Genomic DNA, 22,990 nt, shown 5'->3' with positions numbered 1-22,990 from the left:
CCATGGCACTGCTCGCACAGAGGCACAGAGACTGGGGCTGCTTGCTTGTCTTGTCCCCTCAAACTTCAAATGTAGATTAGGTGGTCTCTGCTGGGCGCCTCCGGCAGCCCTGCTCTGAAAATGCGAACGTCTGCAGATAGCTCGCAGGCAGAAAGAGCTAGCCTGGAAAGCTGTTGCTCAGCCTCATCTGCCCATGGCACTGCTTGCACAGAGGCACAGAGACTGGGGCTGCTTGCTTGTCTTGTCCCCTCAAACTTCAAACGTAGATTAGGTGGTCCGTGCCGGGCGCCTCCAACAGCCCTGCTCCGAAAATGCGAACGTCTGCAGATAGCTCGCAGGCAGAAAGAGCTAGCCTGGAAAGCTGTTGCTCAGCCTCATCTGCCCATGGCACGCTCGCACAGAGGCACAGAGACTGGGGCTGCTTGCTTGTCTTGTCCCCTCAAACTTCAAACGTAGCTTAGGTGGTCCGTGCCGGGTGCTTGTGGCAGCGCTGCTCCGAAATTGCGAACATCTGCAGATAGCTCGAAGGCACAAAGAGCTAGCCTGGAAAGATTTTGCTCAGCCTCATCTGCCCATGGCACTGCTCGCACAGAGGCACAGAGACTGGGGCTGCTTGCTTGTCTTGCCCCCTCAAACTTCAAACGTATCTTTGGTTGTTTGTGCAAGGCGCTTCCGGAAGCCGTGCTCCGAAAATGCGAACGTCTACAGATAGCTGGCAGGCAGAAAGAGCTAGCCTGGAAAGCTGTTTCTCAGCCTCATCTGCCCATGGCACTACTCGCACAGAGGCACAGAGACTGGGGCTGCTTGCTTCTCTTGTCCCCTCAAACTTCAAACGTAGCTTAGGTGGTCTGTGCTGGGCGCCTTTGGCAGACCTGCTCCGAAAATGCGAACGTCTGCAGATAGCTCGCAGGCAGAAAGAGCTAGCCTGGAAAGCTGTTGCTCAGCCTCATCTGCCCATGGCACTGCTCGCAAAGAGGCACAGAGACTGGGGCTGCTTGCTTGTCTTGCCCCCTCAGACTTCAAACGTAGCTTAGGTGGTACGTGCCGGGCGCACCCGGCAGCCCTGCTCCGAAAATGCAAACGTCTGCAGATAGCTCGCAGGCAGAAAGAGCTAGCCTGGAAAGCTGTTGCTCAGCCTCATCTGCCCATGGCACTGCTCGCACAGAGGCACAGAGACTGGGGCTGCTTGCTTGTCTTGACCCCTCAGACTTCAAACGTAGCTTAGGTGGTCCGTGCCGGGTGCTTGTGGCAGCGCTGCTCCGAAAATGCGAACATCTGCAGATAGCTCGCAGGCACAAAGAGCTAGCCTGGAAAGATTTTGCTCAGCCTCATCTGCCCATGGCACTGCTCGCACAGAGGCACAGAGACTGGGGCTGCTTGCTTGTCTTGCCCCCTCAAACTTCAAACGTATCTTTGGTTGTTTGTGCAAGGCGCTTCCGGAAGCCGTGCTCCGAAAATGCGAACGTCTACAGATAGCTGGCAGGCAGAAAGAGCTAGCCTGGAAAGCTGTTTCTCAGCCTCATCTGCCCATGGCACTACTCGCACAGAGGCACAGAGACTGGGGCTGCTTGCTTCTCTTGTCCCCTCAAACTTCAAACGTAGCTTAGGTGGTCTGTGCTGGGCGCCTTTGGCAGACCTGCTCCGAAAATGCGAACGTCTGCAGATAGCTCGCAGGCAGAAAGAGCTAGCCTGGAAAGCTGTTGCTCAGCCTCATCTGCCCATGGCACTGCTCGCAAAGAGGCACAGAGACTGGGGCTGCTTGCTTGTCTTGCCCCCTCAGATTTCAAACGTAGCTTAGGTGGTACGTGCCGGGCGCACCCGGCAGCCCTGCTCCGAAAATGCAAACGTCTGCAGATAGCTCGCAGGCAGAAAGAGCTAGCCTGGAAAGCTGTTGCTCAGCCTCATCTGCCCATGGCACTGCTCGCACAGAGGCACAGAGACTGGGGCTGCTTGCTTGTCTTGACCCCTCAGACTTCAAACGTAGCTTAGGTGGTCCTTGCCGGGCGACTCCGGCAGCCCTGCTCCGAAAATGCGAACGTCTGCAGATAGCTCGCAGGCAGAAAGAGCTAGCCTGGAAAGCTGTTGCTCAGCCTCATCTGCCCATGGCACTGCTCGCACAGAGGCACAGAGACTGGGGCTGCTTGCTTGTCTTGTCCCCTCAAACTTCAAACGTAGATTAGGTGGTCTGTGCCGGGCACCTCCGGCAGCCCTGCTCCGAAAATACGAACATATGCAGATAGCTCGCAAGCAGAAAGAGCTAACCTGGAAAACTGTTGCTCAGCCTCATCTGCCCATGGCACTGCTCGCACAGAGGCACAGAGACTGGGGCTGCTTGCTTGTCTTGTCCCCTCAAACTTCAAAAGTAACTTAGGTGGTCTCTGCTGGGCGCCTCCAGCAGCCCTGCTCCGAAAATGCGAACGTCTGCAGATAGCTCGCAGGCAGAAAGAGCCAGCCTGGAAAGCTGTTGCTCAGCCTCATCTGCCCATGGCACTGCTCGCACAGAGGCACAGAGACTGGGGCTGCTTGCTTGTCTTGTCCCCTCAAACTTCAAACGTAGCTTAGGTGGTCTCTGCTGGGCGCCTCCGGCAGCCCTGCTCCGAAAATGCGAACGTCTGCAGATAGCTCGCAGGCAGAAAGAGCTAGCCTGGAAAGCTGTTGCTCAGCCTCATCTGCCCATGGCACTGCTCGCACAGAGGCACAGAGACTGGGGCTGCTTGCTTGACTTGTCCCCTCAAACTTCAAATGTAGATTAGGTGGTCTCTGCTGTGCGCCTCCGGCAGCCCTGCTCTGAAAATGCGAACGTCTGCAGATAGCTCGCAGGCAGAAAGAGCTAGCCTGGAAAGCTGTTGCTCAGCCTCATCTGCCCATGGCACTGCTCGCACAGAGGCACAGAGACTGGGGCTGCTTGCTTGTCTTGTCCCCTCAAACTTCAAACGTAGCTTAGGTGGTCCGTGACGGGCGCTTCAGGCAGCCCTGCTCCGAAAATGCGAACGTCTGCAGATAGCTCGCAGGCAGAAAGAGCTAGCCTGGAAAGCTGTTGCTCAGCCTCATCTGCCCATGGCACTGCTCGCACAGAGGCACAGAGACTGGGGCTGCTTGCTTGTCTTGTCCCCTCAAACTTCAAACGTAGCTTAAGTGGTCCGTGCCGGGCGCTTCCGGCAGTCGTGCTCCGAAAATGCGAACGTCTGCAGATAGCTCGCAGGCAGAAAGAGCCAGCCTGGAAAGCTGTTGCTCAGCCTCATCTGCCCATGGCACTGCTCGCACAGAGGCACAGAGACTGGGGCTGCTTACTTGTCTTGTCCCCTCAAACTTCAAACGTAGCTTAGGTGGTCTCTGCTGGGCGCCTCCGGCAGCCCTGCTCCGAAAATGCGAACGTCTGCAGATAGCTCGCAGGCAGAAAGAGCTAGCCTGGAAAGCTGTTGCTCAGCCTCATCTGCCCATGGCACTGCTCGCACAGAGGCACAGAGACTGGGGCTGCTTGCTTGTCTTGTCCCCTCAAACTTCAAATGTAGATTAGGTGGTCTGTGCCGGGCGCCTCCGGCAGCCCTGCTCCGAAAATACGAACATATGCAGATAGCTCGCAGGCAGAAAGAGCTAGCCTGGAAAACTGTTGCTCAGCCACATCTGCCCATGGCACTGCTCGCACAGAGGCACAGAGACTGGGGCTGCTTGCTTGTCTTGTCCCCTCAAACTTCAAACGTAGCTTAGGTGGTCCGTGCCGGGCGCTTCCGGCAGTCGTGCTCCGAAAATGAGAACGTCTGCAGATAGCTCGCAGGCAGAAAGAGCCAGCCTGGAAAGCTGTTGCTCAGCCTCATCTGCCCATGGCACTGCTCGCACAGAGGCACAGAGACTGGGGCTGCTTGCTTGTCTTGTCCCCTCAAACTTCAAACGTAGCTTAGGTGGTCCGTGCCGGGCGCCTCCGGCAGCCCTGCTCCGAAAAGACGAACGTCTGCAGATAGCTCGCAGGCAGAAAGAGCTAGCCTGGAAAGCTGTTGCTCAGCCTCATCTGCCCATGGCACTGCTCGCACAGAGGCACAGAGACTGGGGCTGCTTGCTTGTCTTGTCCCCTCAAACTTCAAATGTAGATTAGGTGGTCTCTGCTGGGCGCCTCCGGCAGCCCTGCTCTGAAAATGCGAACGTCTGCAGATAGCTCGCAGGCAGAAAGAGCTAGCCTGGAAAGCTGTTGCTCAGCCTCATCTGCCCATGGCACTGCTCGCACAGAGGCACAGAGACTGGGGCTGCTTGCTTGTCTTGTCCCCTCAAACTTCAAACGTAGCTTAGGTGGTCCGTGACGGGCGCTTCAGGCAGCCCTGCTCCGAAAATGCGAACGTCTGCAGATAGCTCGCAGGCAGAAAGAGCTAGCCTGGAAAGCTGTTGCTCAGCCTCATCTGCCCATGGCACTGCTCGCACAGAGGCACAGAGACTGGGGCTGCTTGCTTGTCTTGTCCCCTCAAACTTCAAACGTAGCTTAGGTGGTCCGTGACGGGCGCTTCAGGCAGCCCTGCTCCGAAAATGCGAACGTCTGCAGATAGCTCGCAGGCAGAAAGAGCTAGCCTGGAAAGCTGTTGCTCAGCCTCATCTGCCCATGGCACTGCTCGCACAGAGGCACAGAGACTGGGGCTGCTTGCTTGTCTTGTCCCCTCAAACTTCAAACGTAGCTTAGGTGGTCCGTGCCGGGCGCTTCCGGCAGTCGTGCTCCGAAAATGCGAACGTCTGCAGATAGCTCGCAGGCAGAAAGAGCCAGCCTGGAAAGCTGTTGCTCAGCCTCATCTGCCCATGGCACTGCTGGCACAGAGGCACAGAGACTGGGGCTGCTTGCTTGTCTTGTCCCCTCAAACTTCAAACGTAGCTTAGGTGGTCTCTGCTGGGCGCCTCCGGCAGCCCTGCTCCGAAAATGCGAACGTCTGCAGATAGCTCGCAGGCAGAAAGAGCTAGCCTGGAAAGCTGTTGCTCAGCCTCATCTGCCCATGGCACTGCTCGCACAGAGGCACAGAGACTGGGGCTGCTTGCTTGTCTTGTCCCCTCAAACTTCAAATGTAGATTAGGTGGTCTCTGCTGGGCGCCTCCGGCAGCCCTGCTCTGAAAATGCGAACGTCTGCAGATAGCTCGCAGGCAGAAAGAGCTAGCCTGGAAAGCTGTTGCTCAGCCTCATCTGCCCATGGCACTGCTTGCACAGAGGCACAGAGACTGGGGCTGCTTGCTTGTCTTGTTCCCTCAAACTTCAAACGTAGCTTAGGTGGTCCGTGCCGGGCGCCTCCAACAGCCCTGCTCCGAAAATGCGAACGTCTGCAGATAGCTCGCAGGCAGAAAGAGCTAGCCTGGAAAGCTGTTGCTCAGCCTCATCTGCCCATGGCACTGCTCGCACAGAAGCACAGAGACTGGGGCTGCTTGCTTGTCTTGTCCCCTCAAACTTCAAAAGTATATTAGGTGGTCCGTGCCGGGCGCCTCCGGCAGCCCTGCTCCGAAAATACGAACATATGCAGATAGCTCGCAGGCAGAAAGAGCTAGCCTGGAAAACTGTTGCTCAGCCACATCTGCCCATGGCACTGCTCGCACAGAGGCACAGAGACTGGGGCTGCTTGCTTGTCTTGTCCCCTCAAACTTCAAACGTAGCTTAGGTGGTCCGTGCCGGGCGCTTCCGGCAGTCGTGCTCCGAAAATGAGAACGTCTGCAGATAGCTCGCAGGCAGAAAGAGCTAGCCTGGAAAGCTGTTGCTCAGCCTCATCTGCCCATGGCACGCTCGCACCTTGGCACAGAGACTGGGGCTGCTTGCTTGTCTTGTCCCCTCAAACTTCAAACGTAGATTTGGTGGTCTCTGCTGTGCGCCTCCAGCAGCCCTGCTCCGAAAATGCGAACGTCTGCAGATAGCTCGCAGGCAGAAAGAGCTAGCCTGGAAAGCTGTTGCTCAGCCTCATCTGCCCATGGCACGCTCGCACAGAGGCACAGAGACTGGGGCTGCTTGCTTGTCTTGCCCCCTCAAACTTCAAACGTAGCTTAGGTGGTCTCTGCTGGGCGCCTCCAGCAGCCCTGCTCCGAAAATGCAAACGTCTGCAGATAGCTCGCAGGCAGAAAGAGCTAGCCTGGAAAGCTGTTGCTCAGCCTCATCTGCCCATGGCACGCTCGCACCTTGGCACAGAGACTGGGGCTGCTTGCTTGTCTTGTCCCCTCAAACTTCAAACGTAGATTTGGTGGTCTCTGCTGGGCGCCTCCAGCAGCCCTGCTCCGAAAATGCGAACGTCTGCAGATAGCTCGCAGGCAGAAAGAGCTAGCCTGGAAAGCTGTTGCTCAGCCTCATCTGCCCATGGCACGCTCGCACAGAGGCACAGAGACTGGGGCTGCTTGCTTGTCTTGTCCCCTCAAACTTCAAACGTAGCTTAGGTGGTCCGTGCCGGGTGCTTCTGGCAGCGCTGCTCCGAAAATGCGAACGTCTGCAGATAGCTGGCAGCCAGAAAGAGCTAGCCTGGAAAGCTGTTGCTCAGACTCATCTGCCCATGGCACTGCTCGCACAGAGGCACAGAGACTGGGGCTGCTTGCTTGTCTTGTCCCCTCAAACTTCAAATGTAGATTAAGTGTTCTCTGCTGGGCGCCTCCGGCAGCCCTGCTCCGAAAATGCGAACGTCTGCAGATAGCTCGCAGGCAGAAAGAGCTAGCCTGGAAAGCTGTTGCTCAGCCTCATCTGCCCATGGCACTGCTCGCACAGAGGCACAGAGACTGGGGCTGCTTGCTTGTCTTGTCCCCTCAAACTTCAAACGTAGCTTAGGTGGTCCGTGACGGGCGCTTCAGGCAGCCCTGCTCCGAAAATGCGAACGTCTGCAGATAGCTCGCAGGCAGAAAGAGCTAGCCTGGAAAGCTGTTGCTCAGCCTCATCTGCCCATGGCACTGCTCGCACAGAGGCACAGAGACTGGGGCTGCTTGCTTGTCTTGTCCCCTCAAACTTCAAACGTAGCTTAGGTGGTCCGTGCCGAGCGCTTCCGGCAGTCGTGCTCCGAAAATGCGAACGTCTGCAGATAGCTCGCAGGCAGAAAGAGCCAGCCTGGAAAGCTGTTGCTCAGCCTCATCTGCCCATGGCACTGCTCGCACAGAGGCACAGAGACTGGGGCTGCTTGCTTGTCTTGTCCCCTCAAACTTCAAACGTAGCTTAGGTGGTCTCTGCTGGGCGCCTCCGGCAGCCCTGCTCCGAAAATGCGAACGTCTGCAGATAGCTCGCAGGCAGAAAGAGGTAGCCTGGAAAGCTGTTGCTCAGCCTCATCTGCCCATGGCACTGCTCGCACAGAGGCACAGAGACTGGGGCTGCTTGCTTGTCTTGTTCCCTCAAACTTCAAATGTAGATTAGGTGGTCTCTGCTGGGCGCCTCCGGCAGCCCTGCTCTGAAAATGCGAACGTCTGCAGATAGCTCGCAGGCAGAAAGAGCTAGCCTGGAAAGCTGTTGCTCAGCCTCATCTGCCCATGGCACTGCTCGCACAGAGGCACAGAGACTGGGGCTGCTTGCTTGTCTTGTCCCCTCAAACTTCAAACGTAGCTTAGGTGGTCCGTGACGGGCGCTTCAGGCAGCCCTGCTCCGAAAATGCGAACGTCTGCAGATAGCTCGCAGGCAGAAAGAGCTAGCCTGGAAAGCTGTTGCTCAGCCTCATCTGCCCATGGCACTGCTCGCACAGAGGCACAGAGACTGGGGCTGCTTGCTTGTCTTGTCCCCTCAAACTTCAAACGTAGCTTAGGTGGTCCGTGACGGGCGCTTCAGGCAGCCCTGCTCCGAAAATACGAACATATGCAGATAGCTCGCAGGCAGAAAGAGCTAGCCTGGAAAGCTGTTGCTCAGCCTCATCTGCCCATGGCACTGCTCGCACAGAGGCACAGAGACTGGGGCTGCTTGCTTGTCTTGTCCCCTCAAACTTCAAACGTAGCTTAGGTGGTCCGTGCCGGGCGCTTCCGGCAGTCGTGCTCCGAAAATGCGAACGTCTGCAGATAGCTCGCAGGCAGAAAGAGCCAGCCTGGAAAGCTGTTGCTCAGCCTCATCTGCCCATGGCACTGCTGGCACAGAGGCACAGAGACTGGGGCTGCTTGCTTGTCTTGTCCCCTCAAAATTCAAACGTAGCTTAGGTGGTCTCTGCTGGGCGCCTCCGGCAGCCCTGCTCCGAAAATGCGAACGTCTGCAGATAGCTCGCAGGCAGAAAGAGCTAGCCTGGAAAGCTGTTGCTCAGCCTCATCTGCCCATGGCACTGCTCGCACAGAGGCACAGAGACTGGGGCTGCTTGCTTGTCTTGTCCCCTCAAACTTCAAATGTAGATTAGGTGGTCTCTGCTGGGCGCCTCTGGCAGCCCTGCTCTGAAAATGCGAACGTCTGCAGATAGCTCGCAGGCAGAAAGAGCTAGCCTGGAAAGCTGTTGCTCAGCCTCATCTGCCCATGGCACTGCTTGCACAGAGGCACAGAGACTGGGGCTGCTTGCTTGTCTTGTTCCCTCAAACTTCAAACGTAGCTTAGGTGGTCCGTGCCGGGCGCCTCCAACAGCCCTGCTCCGAAAATGCGAACGTCTGCAGATAGCTCGCAGGCAGAAAGAGCTAGCCTGGAAAGCTGTTGCTCAGCCTCATCTGCCCATGGCACTGCTCGCACAGAAGCACAGAGACTGGGGCTGCTTGCTTGTCTTGTCCCCTCAAACTTCAAACGTATATTAGGTGGTCCGTGCCGGGCGCCTCCGGCAGCCCTGCTCCGAAAATACGAACATATGCAGATAGCTCGCAGGCAGAAAGAGCTAGCCTGGAAAACTGTTGCTCAGCCACATCTGCCCATGGCACTGCTCGCACAGAGGCACAGAGACTGGGGCTGCTTGCTTGTCTTGTCCCCTCAAACTTCAAACGTAGCTTAGGTGGTCCGTGCCGGGCGCTTCCGGCAGTCGTGCTCCGAAAATGAGAACGTCTGCAGATAGCTCGCAGGCAGAAAGAGCTAGCCTGGAAAGCTGTTGCTCAGCCTCATCTGCCCATGGCACGCTCGCACCTTGGCACAGAGACTGGGGCTGCTTGCTTGTCTTGTCCCCTCAAACTTCAAACGTAGATTTGGTGGTCTCTGCTGTGCGCCTCCAGCAGCCCTGCTCCGAAAATGCGAACGTCTGCAGATAGCTCGCAGGCAGAAAGAGCTAGCCTGGAAAGCTGTTGCTCAGCCTCATCTGCCCATGGCACGCTCGCACAGAGGCACAGAGACTGGGGCTGCTTGCTTGTCTTGTCCCCTCAAACTTCAAACGTAGCTTAGGTGGTCCGTGCCGGGTGCTTGTGGCAGCGCTGCTCCGAAAATGCGAACATCTGCAGATAGCTCGCAGGCACAAAAAGCTAGCCTGGAAAGATTTTGCTCAGCCTCATCTGCCCATGGCACTGCTCGCACAGAGGCACAGAGACTGGGGCTGCTTGCTTGTCTTGCCCCCTCAAACTTCAAACGTAGCTTAGGTGGTCTCTGCTGGGCGCCTCCAGCAGCCCTGCTCCGAAAATGCAAACGTCTGCAGATAGCTCGCAGGCAGAAAGAGCTAGCCTGGAAAGCTGTTGCTCAGCCTCATCTGCCCATGGCACGCTCGCACCTTGGCACAGAGACTGGGGCTGCTTGCTTGTCTTGTCCCCTCAAACTTCAAACGTAGATTTGGTGGTCTCTGCTGGGCGCCTCCAGCAGCCCTGCTCCGAAAATGCGAACGTCTGCAGATAGCTCGCAGGCAGAAAGAGCTAGCCTGGAAAGCTGTTGCTCAGCCTCATCTGCCCATGGCACGCTCGCACAGAGGCACAGAGACTGGGGCTGCTTGCTTGTCTTGTCCCCTCAAACTTCAAACGTAGCTTAGGTGGTCCGTGCCGGGTGCTTCTGGCAGCGCTGCTCCGAAAATGCGAACGTCTGCAGATAGCTGGCAGCCAGAAAGAGCTAGCCTGGAAAGCTGTTGCTCAGACTCATCTGCCCATGGCACTGCTCGCACAGAGGCACAGAGACTGGGGCTGCTTGCTTGTCTTGTCCCCTCAAACTTCAAACGTAGCTTAGGTGGTCTCTGATGGGCGCCTCCGGCAACCCTGCTCCGAAAATGCAAACGTCTGCAGATAGCTCGCAGGCAGAAAGAGCTAGCCTGGAAAGCTGTTGCTCAGCCTCATCTGCCCATGGCACTGCTCGCACAGAGGCACAGAGACTGGGGCTGCTTGCTTGTCTTGTCCCCTCAAACTTCAAATGTAGATTAAGTGTTCTCTGCTGGGCGCCTCCGGCAGCCCTGCTCCGAAAATGCGAACGTCTGCAGATAGCTCGCAGGCAGAAAGAGCTAGCCTGGAAAGCTGTTGCTCAGCCTCATCTGCCCATGGCACTGCTCGCACAGAGGCACAGAGACTGGGGCTGCTTGCTTGTCTTGTCCCCTCAAACTTCAAACGTAGCTTAGGTGGTCCGTGACGGGCGCTTCAGGCAGCCCTGCTCCGAAAATGCGAACGTCTGCAGATAGCTCGCAGGCAGAAAGAGCTAGCCTGGAAAGCTGTTGCTCAGCCTCATCTGCCCATGGCACTGCTCGCACAGAGGCACAGAGACTGGGGCTGCTTGCTTGTCTTGTCCCCTCAAACTTCAAACGTAGATTAGGTGGTCCGTGCCGGGCGCTTCCGGCAGTCGTGCTCCGAAAATGCGAACGTCTGCAGATAGCTCGCAGGCAGAAAGAGCCAGCCTGGAAAGCTGTTGCTCAGCCTCATCTGCCCATGGCACTGCTCGCACAGAGGCACAGAGACTGGGGCTGCTTGCTTGTCTTGTCCCCTCAAACTTCAAACGTAGCTTAGGTGGTCTCTGCTGGGCGCCTCCGGCAGCCCTGCTCCGAAAATGCGAACGTCTGCAGATAGCTCGCAGGCAGAAAGAGGTAGCCTGGAAAGCTGTTGCTCAGCCTCATCTGCCCATGGCACTGCTCGCACAGAGGCACAGAGACTGGGGCTGCTTGCTTGTCTTGTCCCCTCAAACTTCAAATGTAGATTAGGTGGTCTCTGCTGGGCGCCTCCGGCAGCCCTGCTCTGAAAATGCGAACGTCTGCAGATAGCTCGCAGGCAGAAAGAGCTAGCCTGGAAAGCTGTTGCTCAGCCTCATCTGCCCATGGCACTGCTTGCACAGAGGCACAGAGACTGGGGCTGCTTGCTTGTCTTGTTCCCTCAAACTTCAAACGTAGCTTATGTGGTCCGTGCCGGGCGCCTCCAACAGCCCTGCTCCGAAAATGCGAACGTCTGCAGATAGCTCGCAGGCAGAAAGAGCTAGCCTGGAAAGCTGTTGCTCAGCCTCATCTGCCCATGGCACTGCTCGCACAGAAGCACAGAGACTGGGGCTGCTTGCTTGTCTTGTCCCCTCAAACTTCAAACGTAGCTTAGGTGCTCCGTGCCGGGCGCCTCCGGCAGCCCTGCTCCGAAAATACGAACATATGCAGATAGCTCGCAGGCAGAAAGAGCTAGCCTGGAAAACTGTTGCTCAGCCACATCTGCCCATGGCACTGCTCGCACAGAGGCACAGAGACTGGGGCTGCTTGCTTGTCTTGTCCCCTCAAACTTCAAACGTAGCTTAGGTGGTCCGTGCCGGGCGCTTCCGGCAGTCGTGCTCCGAAAATGAGAACGTCTGCAGATAGCTCGCAGGCAGAAAGAGCTAGCCTGGAAAGCTGTTGCTCAGCCTCATCTGCCCATGGCACTGCTCGCACAGAGGCACAGAGACTGGGGCTGCTTGCTTGTCTTGTCCCCTCAAACTTCAAACGTAGCTTAGGTGGTCTCTGCTGGGCGCCTCCGGCAGCCCTGCTCCGAAAATGCAAACGTCTGCAGATAGCTCGCAGGCAGAAATATTTACATTGGAAAGCTGTTGCTCAGCCTCATCTGCCCATGGCACTGCTCGCACAGAGGCACAGAGACTGGGGCTGCTTGCTTGTCTTGTCCCCTCAAACTTCAAACGTAGCTTAGGTGGTCCGTGCCGGGTGCTTGCGGCAGCGCTGCTCCGAAAATGCGAACATCTGCAGATAGCTCGCAGGCAGAAGGAGCTAGCCTGAAAACATTTGCTCAGCCTCATGTGCCCATGGCACTGCTCGCACAGAGGCACAGAGACTGGAGCTGCTTGCTTGTCTTGTCCCCTCAAACTTCAAACGTAGCTTAGGTGGTCTGTGCTGGGCGCCTTTGGCAGCCCTGCTCCGAAAATGCGAACGTCTGCAGATAGCTCGCACGCAGAAAGAGCTAGCCTGGAAAGCTGTTGCTCAGCCTCATCTGCCCATGGCACTGCTCGCACAGAGGCACAGAGACTGGGGCTGCTTGCTTGTCTTGTCCCCTCAAAGTTCAAAAGTAACTTAGGTGGTCCATGCCGGGCGCTTCCAGCCGCCCTGCTCCGAAAATGCGAACGTCTGCAGATAGCTCGCAGGCAGAAAGAGCTAGCCTGGAAAGCTGTTGCTCAGCCTCATCTGCCCATGGCACTGCTCGCACAGAGGCACAGAGACTGGGGCTGCTTGCTTGTCTTGTCCCCTCAAACTTCAAACGTAGATTAGGTGGTCTGTGCCAAGCGCCTCCGGCAGCCCTGCTCCGAAAATACGAACATATGCAGATAGCTCGCAGGCAGAAAAAGCTAGCCTGGAAAACTGTTGCTCAGCCACATCTGCCCATGGCACTGCTCGCACAGAGGCACAGAGACTGGGGCTGCTTGCTTGTCTTCTCCCCTCAAACTTCAAACGTAGCTTAGGTGGTCTGTGCTGGGCGCCTTTGGCAGCCCTGCTCCGAAAATCCAAACGTCTGCAGATAGCTCGCAGGCAGAAAGGGCTAGCCTGGAAAGCTGTTGCTCAGCCTCATCTGCCCATGGCACGCTCGCACCTTGGCACAGAGACTGGGGCTGCTTGCTTGTCTTGTCCCCTCAAACTTCAAACGTAGATTTGGTGGTCTCTGCTGGGCGCCTCCAGCAGCCCTGCTCCGAAAATGCGAACGTCTGCAGATAGCTCGCAGGCAGAAAGAGCTAGCCTGGAAAGCTGTTGCTCAGCCTCATCTGCCCATGGCACGCTCGCACAGAGGCACAGAGACTGGGGCTGCTTGCTTGTCTTGTCCCCTCAAACTTCAAACGTAGCTTAGGTGGTCCGTGCCGGGTGCTTGTGGCAGCGCTGCTCCGAAAATGCGAACGTCTACAGATAGCTGGCAGGCAGAAAGAGCTAGCCTGGAAAGATTTTGCTCAGCCTCATCTGCCCATGGCACTGCTCGCACAGAGGCACAGAGACTGGGGCTGCTTGCTTGTCTTGCCCCCTCAGACTTCAAACGTAGCTTAGGTGGTCCGTGCCGGGCGCACCCGGCAGCCCTGCTCCGAAAATGCAAACGTCTGCAGATAGCTCGCAGGCAGAAAGAGCTAGCCTGGAAAGCTGTTGCTCAGCCTCATCTGCCCATGGCACTGCTCGCACAGAGGCACAGAGACTGGGGCTGCTTGCTTGTCTTGACCCCTCAGACTTCAAACGTAGCTTAGGTGGTCCGTGCCGGGCGACTCCGGCAGCCCTGCTCCGAAAATGCGAACGTCTGCAGATAGCTCGCAGGCAGAAAGAGCTAGCCTGGAAAGCTGTTGCTCAGCCTCATCTGCCCATGGCACTGCTCGCACAGAGGCACAGAGACTGGGGCTGCTTGCTTGTCTTGTCCCCTCAAACTTCAAACGTAGATTAGGTGGTCTGTGCCGGGCGCCTCCGGCAGCCCTGCTCCGAAAATACGAACATATGCAGATAGCTCGCAAGCAGAAAGAGCTAACCAGGAAAACTGTTGCTCAGCCTCATCTGCCCATGGCACTGCTCGCACAGAGGCACAGAGACTGGGGCTGCTTGCTTGTCTTGTCCCCTCAAACTTCAAAAGTAACTTAGGTGGTATCTGCTGGGCGCCTCCAGCAGCCCTACTCCGAAAATGCGAACGTCTGCAGATAGCTCGCAGGCAGAAAGAGCTAGCCTGGAAAGCTGTTGCTCAGCCTCATCTGCCCATGGCACGCTCGCACAGAGGCACAGAGACTGGGGCTGCTTGCTTGTCTTGTCCCCTCAAACTTCAAACGTAGCTTAGGTGGTCCGTGCCGGGCGCCTCCGGCAGCTCTGCTCTGAAAATGTGAACGTCTGCAGATAGCTTGCAGGCAGAAAGAGCTAGCGTGGAAAGCTGTTGCTCAGCCTCATCTGCCCATGGCACTGCTCGCACAGAGGCACAGAGACTGGGGCTGCTTGCTTGTCTTGTCCCCTCAAACTTCAAACGTAGATTAGGTGATCCGTGCCGGGTGCTTTTGGCAGCGCTGCTCCAAAAATGCGAACATCTGCAGATAGCTCGCAGGCAGAAAGAGCTAGCCTGGAAATATTTTGCTCAGCCTCATCTGCCCATGGCACTGCTCGCACAGAGGCACAGAGACTGGGGCTGCTTGCTTGTCTTGTTCCCTCAAACTTCAAACGTATCTTTGGCTGTTTGTGCAAGGCGCTTCCGGCAGTCGTGCTCCGAAAATGCGAAAGTCTGCAGATAGCTGGCAGGCAGAAAGAGCTAGCCTGGAAAGCTGTTTCTCAGCCTCATCTGCCCATGGCACTACTCGCACAGAGGCACAGAGACTGGGGCTGCTTGCTTGTCTTGCCCCCTCAAAATTCAAACGTATCTTAGGTGGTCCGTGCCTGGCGCTTCCGGCAGCCCTGCTCCGAAAATGCGAACGTCTGCAGATAGCTCGCAGCCAGAAAGAGCTAGCCTGGAAAGCTGTTGCTCAGCCTCATCTGCCCATGGCACTGCTCGCACAGAGGCACAGAGACTGGGGCTGCTTGCTTGTCTTGTCCCCTCAAACTTCAAACGTAGATTAGGTGGTCTGTGCCGGGCGCCTCCGGCAGCCCTGCTCCGAAAATCCGAACATCTGCAGATAGCTCGCAGGCAGAAAGTGGTAGCCTGGAAAGCTTTTGCTCAGCCTCATCTGCCCATGGCACTGCTCGCACAGAGGCACAGAGACTGGGGCTGCTTGCTTGTCTTGTCCTCTCAAACTTCAAATGTAGATTAGGTGGTCTGTGCCGGGCGCCTCCGGCAGCCCTGCTCCGAAAATGCGAACGTCTGCAGATATCTTGCAGGCAGAAAGAGCTAGCCTGGAAAGCTGTTGCTCAGCCTCATCTGCCCATGGCACTGCTCGCACAGAGGCACAGAGACTGGGGCTGCTTGCTTGTCTTGCCCCTTGAAACTTCAAACGTAGCTTATGTGGTCCGTGCCGGGCGCCTCCGGTAGCCCTGCTCCGAAAATGCGAACGTCTGCAGATAGATTGTAGGCAGAAAGAGCTAGCCTGGAAAGCTGTTGCTCAGCCTCATCTGCCCATGGCACTGCTCGCACAGAGGCACAGAGACTGGGGCTGCTTGCTCGTCTTGCCCCCTCAAGCTTCAAAAGTAGCTTAGGTGGCCCATGCCGGGCGCTTCCGGCAGCCCTGCTCCGAAAATCCGAACATCTGCAGATAGCTCGCAGGCAGAAAGAGCTAGCCTGGAAAGCTTTTGCTCAGCCTCATCTGCCCATGGCACTGCTCGCACAGAGGCACAGAGACTGGGGCTGCTTGCTTGTCTTGCCCCCTCAAAATTCAAAAGTATCTTTTGGCTGTTTCTGCCGGGCGCCTTTGACAGCCCTGCTCCGAAAATACGAACGTCTGCAGATAGCTCGCAGCCAGAAAAAGCTAGCCTGGAAAGCTGTTGCTCAGCCTCATCTGCCCATGGCACTGCTCGCACAGAGGCACAGAGACTGGGGCTGCTTGCTTGTCTTGTCCCCTCAAACTTCAAACGTATCTTTTGGCTGTTTGTGCAGTGCGCTTCCGGCAATCGTGCTCCGAAAATGCGAACGTCTGCAGATATCTGGCAGGCAGAAAGAGCTAGCCTGGAAAGCTGTTGCTCAGCCTCATCTGCCCATGGCACTGCTCGCACAGAGGCACAGAGACTGGGGCTGCTTGCTTGTCTTGTCCCCTCAAACTTCAAACGTAGCTTACGTTGTCCGTGCCGGGCGCCTCCGGCAGCTCTGCTCCGAAAATGCGAACGTCTGCAGATAGCTCGCAGGCAGAAAGAGCTAGCCTGGAAAGCTGTTGCTTAGCCTCATCTGCCCATGGCACTACTCGCACAGAGGCACACAGACTGAGGCTGATTGCTTGTATTGCCCCCTCAAACTTCAAAAGTATCTTTTGGCTGTTTGTGCCGTGCGCCTTTGGCAGCCCTGCTCCGAAAATGCGAACGTCTGCAGATAGCTCGCAGGCAGAAAGAGCTAGCCTGGAAAGCTGTTGCTCAGCCACATCTGCCCATAGCACTGCTCGCACAGAGGCACAGAGACTGGGGCTGCTTGCTTGTCTTGTTCCCTCAAACTTAAAACGTAGCTTAGGTGGTCTCTGCTGGGCGCCTCCAGCAGCCCTGCTCCGAAAATGCGAACGTCTGCAGATAGCTCGCAGGCAGAAAGAGCTAGCCTGGAAAGCTGTTGCTCAGCCTCATCTGCCCATGGCACGCTCGCACAGAGGCACAGAGACTGGGGCTGCTTGCTTGTCTTGTCCCCTCAAACTTCAAACGTAGCTTAGGTGGTCCGTGCCGGGTGCTTGTGGCAGCGCTGCTCCGAAAATGCGAACGTCTACAGATAGCTGGCAGGCAGAAAGAGCTAGCCTGGAAAGATTTTGCTCAGCCTCATCTGCCCATGGCACGGCTCGCACAGAGGCACAGAGACTGGGGCTGCTTGCTTGTCTTGCCCCCTCAGACTTCAAACGTAGCTTAGGCGGTCCGTGCCGGGCGCACCCGGCAGCCCTGCTCCGAAAATGCAAACGTCTGCAGATAGCTCGCAGGCAGAAAGAGCTAGCCTGGAAAGCTGTTGCTCAGCCTCATCTGCCCATGGCACTGCTCGCACAGAGGCACAGAGACTGGGGCTGCTTGCTTGTCTTGACCCCTCAGACTTCAAACGTAGCTTAGGTGGTCCGTGCCGGGCGACTCCGGCAGCCCTGCTCCGAAAATGCGAACGTCTGCAGATAGCTCGCAGGCAGAAAGAGCTAGCCTGGAAAGCTGTTGCTCAGCCTCATCTGCCCATGGCACTGCTCGCACAGAGGCACAGAGACTGGGGCTGCTTGCTTGTCTTGTCCCCTCAAACTTCAAACGTAGATTAGGTGGTCTGTGCCGGGCGCCTCCGGCAGCCCTGCTCCGAAAATACGAACATATGCAGATAGCTCGCAAGCAGAAAGAGCTAACCAGGAAAACTGTTGCTCAGCCTCATCTGCCCATGGCACTGCTCGCACAGAGGCACAGAGACTGGGGCTGCTTGCTTGTCTTGTCCCCTCAAACTTCAAAAGTAACTTAGGTGGTATCTGCTGGGCGCCTCCAGCAGCCCTACTCCGAAAATGCGAACGTCTGCAGATAGCTCGCAGGCAGAAAGAGCTAGCCTGGAAAGCTGTTGCTCAGCCTCATCTGCCCATGGCACGCTCGCACAGAGGCACAGAGACTGGGGCTGCTTGCTTGTCTTGTCCCCTCAAACTTCAAACGTAGCTTAGGTGGTCCGTGCCGGGCGCCTCCGGCAGCTCTGCTCTGAAAATGTGAACGTCTGCAGATAGCTTGCAGGCAGAAAGAGCTAGCCTGGAAAGCTGTTGCTCATCCTCATCTGCCCATGGCACTGCTCGCACAGAGGCACAGAGACTGGGGCTGCTTGCTTGTCTTGTCCCCTCAAACTTCAAACGTAGATTAGGTGATCCGTGCCGGGTGCTTTTGGCAGCGCTGCTCCAAAAATGCGAACATCTGCAGATAGCTCGCAGGCAGAAAGAGCTAGCCTGGAAATATTTTGCTCAGCCTCATCTGCCCATGGCACTGCTCGCACAGAGGCACAGAGACTGGGGCTGCTTGCTTGTCTTGTTCCCTCAAACTTCAAACGTATCTTTGGCTGTTTGTGCAAGGCGCTTCCGGCAGTCGTGCTCCGAAAATGCGAAAGTCTGCAGATAGCTGGCAGGCAGAAAGAGCTATCCTGGAAAGCTGTTTCTCAGCCTCATCTGCCCATGGCACTACTCGCACAGAGGCACAGAGACAGGGGCTGCTTGCTTGTCTTGCCCCCTCAAAATTCAAACGTATCTTAGGTGGTCCGTGCCTGGCGCTTCCGGCAGCCCTGCTCCGAAAATGCGAACGTCTGCAGATAGCTCGCAGCCAGAAAGAGCTACACTGGAAAGCTGTTGCTCAGCCTCATCTGCCCATGGCACTGCTCGCACAGAGGCACAGAGACTGGGGCTGCTTGCTTGTCTTGTCCCCTCAAACTTCAAACGTAGATTAGGTGGTCTGTGCCGGGCGCCTCCGGCAGCCCTGCTCCGAAAATCCGAACATCTGCAGATAGCTCGCAGGCAGAAAGTGGTAGCCTGGAAAGCTTTTGCTCAGCCTCATCTGCCCATGGCACTGCTCGCACAGAGGCACAGAGACTGGGGCTGCTTGCTTGTCTTGTCCCCTCAAACTTCAAACGTATCTTAGGTGGTCCGTGCCGGGCGCTTCCGGCAGTCGTGCTCCGAAAATGCGAACGTCTGCAGATAGCTCGCAGCCAGAAAGAGCTAGCCTGGAAAGCTGTTGCTCAGCCTCATCTGCCCATGGCACTGCTCGCACAGAGGCACAGAGACTGGGGCTGCTTGCTTGTCTTGTCCTCTCAAACTTCAAATGTAGATTAGGTGGTCTGTGCCGGGCGCCTCCGGCAGCCCTGCTCCGAAAATGCGAACGTCTGCAGATATCTTGCAGGCAGAAAGAGCTAGCCTGGAAAGCTGTTGCTCAGCCTCATCTGCCCATGGCACTGCTCGCACAGAGGCACAGAGACTGGGGCTGCTTGCTTGTCTTGCCCCTTGAAACTTCAAACGTAGCTTATGTGGTCCGTGCCGGGCGCCTCCGGTAGCCCTGCTCCGAAAATGCGAACGTCTGCAGATAGATTGTAGGCAGAAAGAGCTAGCCTGGAAAGCTGTTGCTCAGCCTCATCTGCCCATGGCACTGCTCGCACAGAGGCACAGAGACTGGGGCTGCTTGCTTGTCTTGTCCCCTCAAACTTCAAACGTAGCTTAGGTGGTCCGTGCCGGGCGCCTCCGGCAGCTCTGCTCTGAAAATGTGAACGTCTGCAGATAGCTTGCAGGCAGAAAGAGCTAGCCTGGAAAGCTGTTGCTCATCCTCATCTGCCCATGGCACTGCTCGCACAGAGGCACAGAGACTGGGGCTGCTTGCTTGTCTTGTCCCCTCAAACTTCAAACGTAGATTAGGTGATCCGTGCCGGGTGCTTTTGGCAGCGCTGCTCCAAAAATGCGAACATCTGCAGATAGCTCGCAGGCAGAAAGAGCTAGCCTGGAAATATTTTGCTCAGCCTCATCTGCCCATGGCACTGCTCGCACAGAGGCACAGAGACTGGGGCTGCTTGCTTGTCTTGTTCCCTCAAACTTCAAACGTATCTTTGGCTGTTTGTGCAAGGCGCTTCCGGCAGTCGTGCTCCGAAAATGCGAAAGTCTGCAGATAGCTGGCAGGCAGAAAGAGCTATCCTGGAAAGCTGTTTCTCAGCCTCATCTGCCCATGGCACTACTCGCACAGAGGCACAGAGACAGGGGCTGCTTGCTTGTCTTGCCCCCTCAAAATTCAAACGTATCTTAGGTGGTCCGTGCCTGGCGCTTCCGGCAGCCCTGCTCCGAAAATGCGAACGTATGCAGATAGCTCGCAGCCAGAAAGAGCTAGCCTGGAAAGCTGTTGCTCAGCCTCATCTGCCCATGGCACTGCTCGCACAGAGGCACAGAGACTGGGGCTGCTTGCTTGTCTTGTCCCCTCAAACTTCAAACGTAGATTAGGTGGTCTGTGCCGGGCGCCTCCGGCAGCCCTGCTCCGAAAATCCGAACATCTGCAGATAGCTCGCAGGCAGAAAGTGGTAGCCTGGAAAGCTTTTGCTCAGCCTCATCTGCCCATGGCACTGCTCGCACAGAGGCACAGAGACTGGGGCTGCTTGCTTGTCTTGTCCCCTCAAACTTCAAACGTATCTTAGGTGGTCCGTGCCGGGCGCTTCCGGCAGTCGTGCTCCGAAAATGCGAACGTCTGCAGATAGCTCGCAGCCAGAAAGAGCTAGCCTGGAAAGCTGTTGCTCAGCCTCATCTGCCCATGGCACTGCTCGCACAGAGGCACAGAGACTGGGGCTGCTTGCTTGTCTTGTCCTCTCAAACTTCAAATGTAGATTAGGTGGTCTGTGCCGGGCGCCTCCGGCAGCCCTGCTCCGAAAATGCGAACGTCTGCAGATATCTTGCAGGCAGAAAGAGCTAGCCTGGAAAGCTGTTGCTCAGCCTCATCTGCCCATGGCACTGCTCGCACAGAGGCACAGAGACTGGGGCTGCTTGCTTGTCTTGCCCCTTGAAACTTCAAACGTAGCTTATGTGGTCCGTGCCGGGCGCCTCCGGTAGCCCTGCTCCGAAAATGCGAACGTCTGCAGATAGATTGTAGGCAGAAAGAGCTAGCCTGGAAAGCTGTTGCTCAGCCTCATCTGCCCATGGCACTGCTCGCACAGAGGCACAGAGACTGGGGCTGCTTGCTCGTCTTGCCCCCTCAAGCTTCAAAAGTAGCTTAGGTGGCCCATGCCGGGCGCTTCCGGCAGCCCTGCTCCGAAAATCCGAACATCTGCAGATAGCTCGCAGGCAGAAAGAGCTAGCCTGGAAAGCTTTTGCTCAGCCTCATCTGCCCATGGCACTGCTCGCACAGAGGCACAGAGACTGGGGCTGCTTGCTTGTCTTGCAACCTCAAAATTCAAAAGTATCTTTTGGCTGTTTCTGCCGGGCGCCTTTGACAGCCCTGCTCCGAAAATACGAACGTCTGCAGATAGCTCGCAGCCAGAAAAAGCTAGCCTGGAAAGCTGTTGCTCAGCCTCATCTGCCCATGGCACTGCTCGCACAGAGGCACAGAGACTGGGGCTGCTTGCTTGTCTTGTCCCCTCAAACTTCAAACGTATCTTTTGGCTGTTTGTGCAGTGCGCTTCCGGCAGTCGTGCTCCGAAAATGCGAACGTCTGCAGATATCTGGCAGGCAGAAAGAGCTAGCCTGGAAAGCTGTTGCTCAGCCTCATCTGCCCATGGCACTGCTCGCACAGAGGCACAGAGACTGGGGCTGCTTGCTTGTCTTGTTCCCTCAAACTTCAAACGTATCTTTGGCTGTTTGTGCAAGGCGCTTCCGGCAGTCGTGCTCCGAAAATGCGAAAGTCTGCAGATAGCTGGCAGGCAGAAAGAGCTATCCTGGAAAGCTGTTTCTCAGCCTCATCTGCCCATGGCACTACTCGCACAGAGGCACAGAGACAGGGGCTGCTTGCTTGTCTTGCCCCCTCAAAATTCAAACGTATCTTAGGTGGTCCGTGCCTGGCGCTTCCGGCAGCCCTGCTCCGAAAATGCGAACGTCTGCAGATAGCTCGCAGCCAGAAAGAGCTAGCCTGGAAAGCTGTTGCTCAGCCTCATCTGCCCATGGCACTGCTCGCACAGAGGCACAGAGACTGGGGCTGCTTGCTTGTCTTGTCCCCTCAAACTTCAAACGTAGATTAGGTGGTCTGTGCCGGGCGCCTCCGGCAGCCCTGCTCCGAAAATCCGAACATCTGCAGATAGCTCGCAGGCAGAAAGTGGTAGCCTGGAAAGCTTTTGCTCAGCCTCATCTGCCCATGGCACTGCTCGCACAGAGGCACAGAGACTGGGGCTGCTTGCTTGTCTTGTCCCCTCAAACTTCAAACGTATCTTAGGTGGTCCGTGCCGGGCGCTTCCGGCAGTCGTGCTCCGAAAATGCGAACGTCTGCAGATAGCTCGCAGCCAGAAAGAGCTAGCCTGGAAAGCTGTTGCTCAGCCTCATCTGCCCATGGCACTGCTCGCACAGAGGCACAGAGACTGGGGCTGCTTGCTTGTCTTGTCCTCTCAAACTTCAAATGTAGATTAGGTGGTCTGTGCCGGGCGCCTCCGGCAGCCCTGCTCCGAAAATGCGAACGTCTGCAGATATCTTGCAGGCAGAAAGAGCTAGCCTGGAAAGCTGTTGCTCAGCCTCATCTGCCCATGGCACTGCTCGCACAGAGGCACAGAGACTGGGGCTGCTTGCTTGTCTTGCCCCTTGAAACTTCAAACGTAGCTTATGTGGTCCGTGCCGGGCGCCTCCGGTAGCCCTGCTCCGAAAATGCGAACGTCTGCAGATAGATTGTAGGCAGAAAGAGCTAGCCTGGAAAGCTGTTGCTCAGCCTCATCTGCCCATGGCACTGCTCGCACAGAGGCACAGAGACTGGGGCTGCTTGCTCGTCTTGCCCCCTCAAGCTTCAAAAGTAGCTTAGGTGGCCCATGCCGGGCGCTTCCGGCAGCCCTGCTCCGAAAATCCGAACATCTGCAGATAGCTCGCAGGCAGAAAGAGCTAGCCTGGAAAGCTTTTGCTCAGCCTCATCTGCCCATGGCACTGCTCGCACAGAGGCACAGAGACTGGGGCTGCTTGCTTGTCTTGCCCCCTCAAAATTCAAAAGTATCTTTTGGCTGTTTCTGCCGGGCGCCTTTGACAGCCCTGCTCCGAAAATACGAACGTCTGCAGATAGCTCGCAGCCAGAAAAAGCTAGCCTGGAAAGCTGTTGCTCAGCCTCATCTGCCCATGGCACTGCTCGCACAGAGGCACAGAGACTGGGGCTGCTTGCTTGTCTTGTCCCCTCAAACTTCAAACGTATCTTTTGGCTGTTTGTGCAGTGCGCTTCCGGCAGTCGTGCTCCGAAAATGCGAACGTCTGCAGATATCTGGCAGGCAGAAAGAGCTAGCCTGGAAAGCTGTTGCTCAGCCTCATCTGCCCATGGCACTGCTCGCACAGAGGCACAGAGACTGGGGCTGCTTGCTTGTCTTGTCCCCTCAAACTTCAAACGTAGCTTACGTTGTCCGTGCCGGGCGCCTCCGGCAGCTCTGCTCCGAAAATGCGAACGTCTGCAGATAGCTCGCAGGCAGAAAGAGCTAGCCTGGAAAGCTGTTGCTCAGCCTCATCTGCCCATGGCACTACTCGCACAGAGGCACATAGACTGAGGCTGATTGCTTGTATTGCCCCCTCAAACTTCAAAAGTATCTT

The sequence above is a fragment of the Opisthocomus hoazin genome, chromosome 16, assembly GCF_030867145.1.
Source record: "Opisthocomus hoazin isolate bOpiHoa1 chromosome 16, bOpiHoa1.hap1, whole genome shotgun sequence".
Taxonomy (NCBI): domain Eukaryota; kingdom Metazoa; phylum Chordata; class Aves; order Opisthocomiformes; family Opisthocomidae; genus Opisthocomus; species Opisthocomus hoazin.
This window is presented reverse-complemented; position numbering follows the sequence as displayed.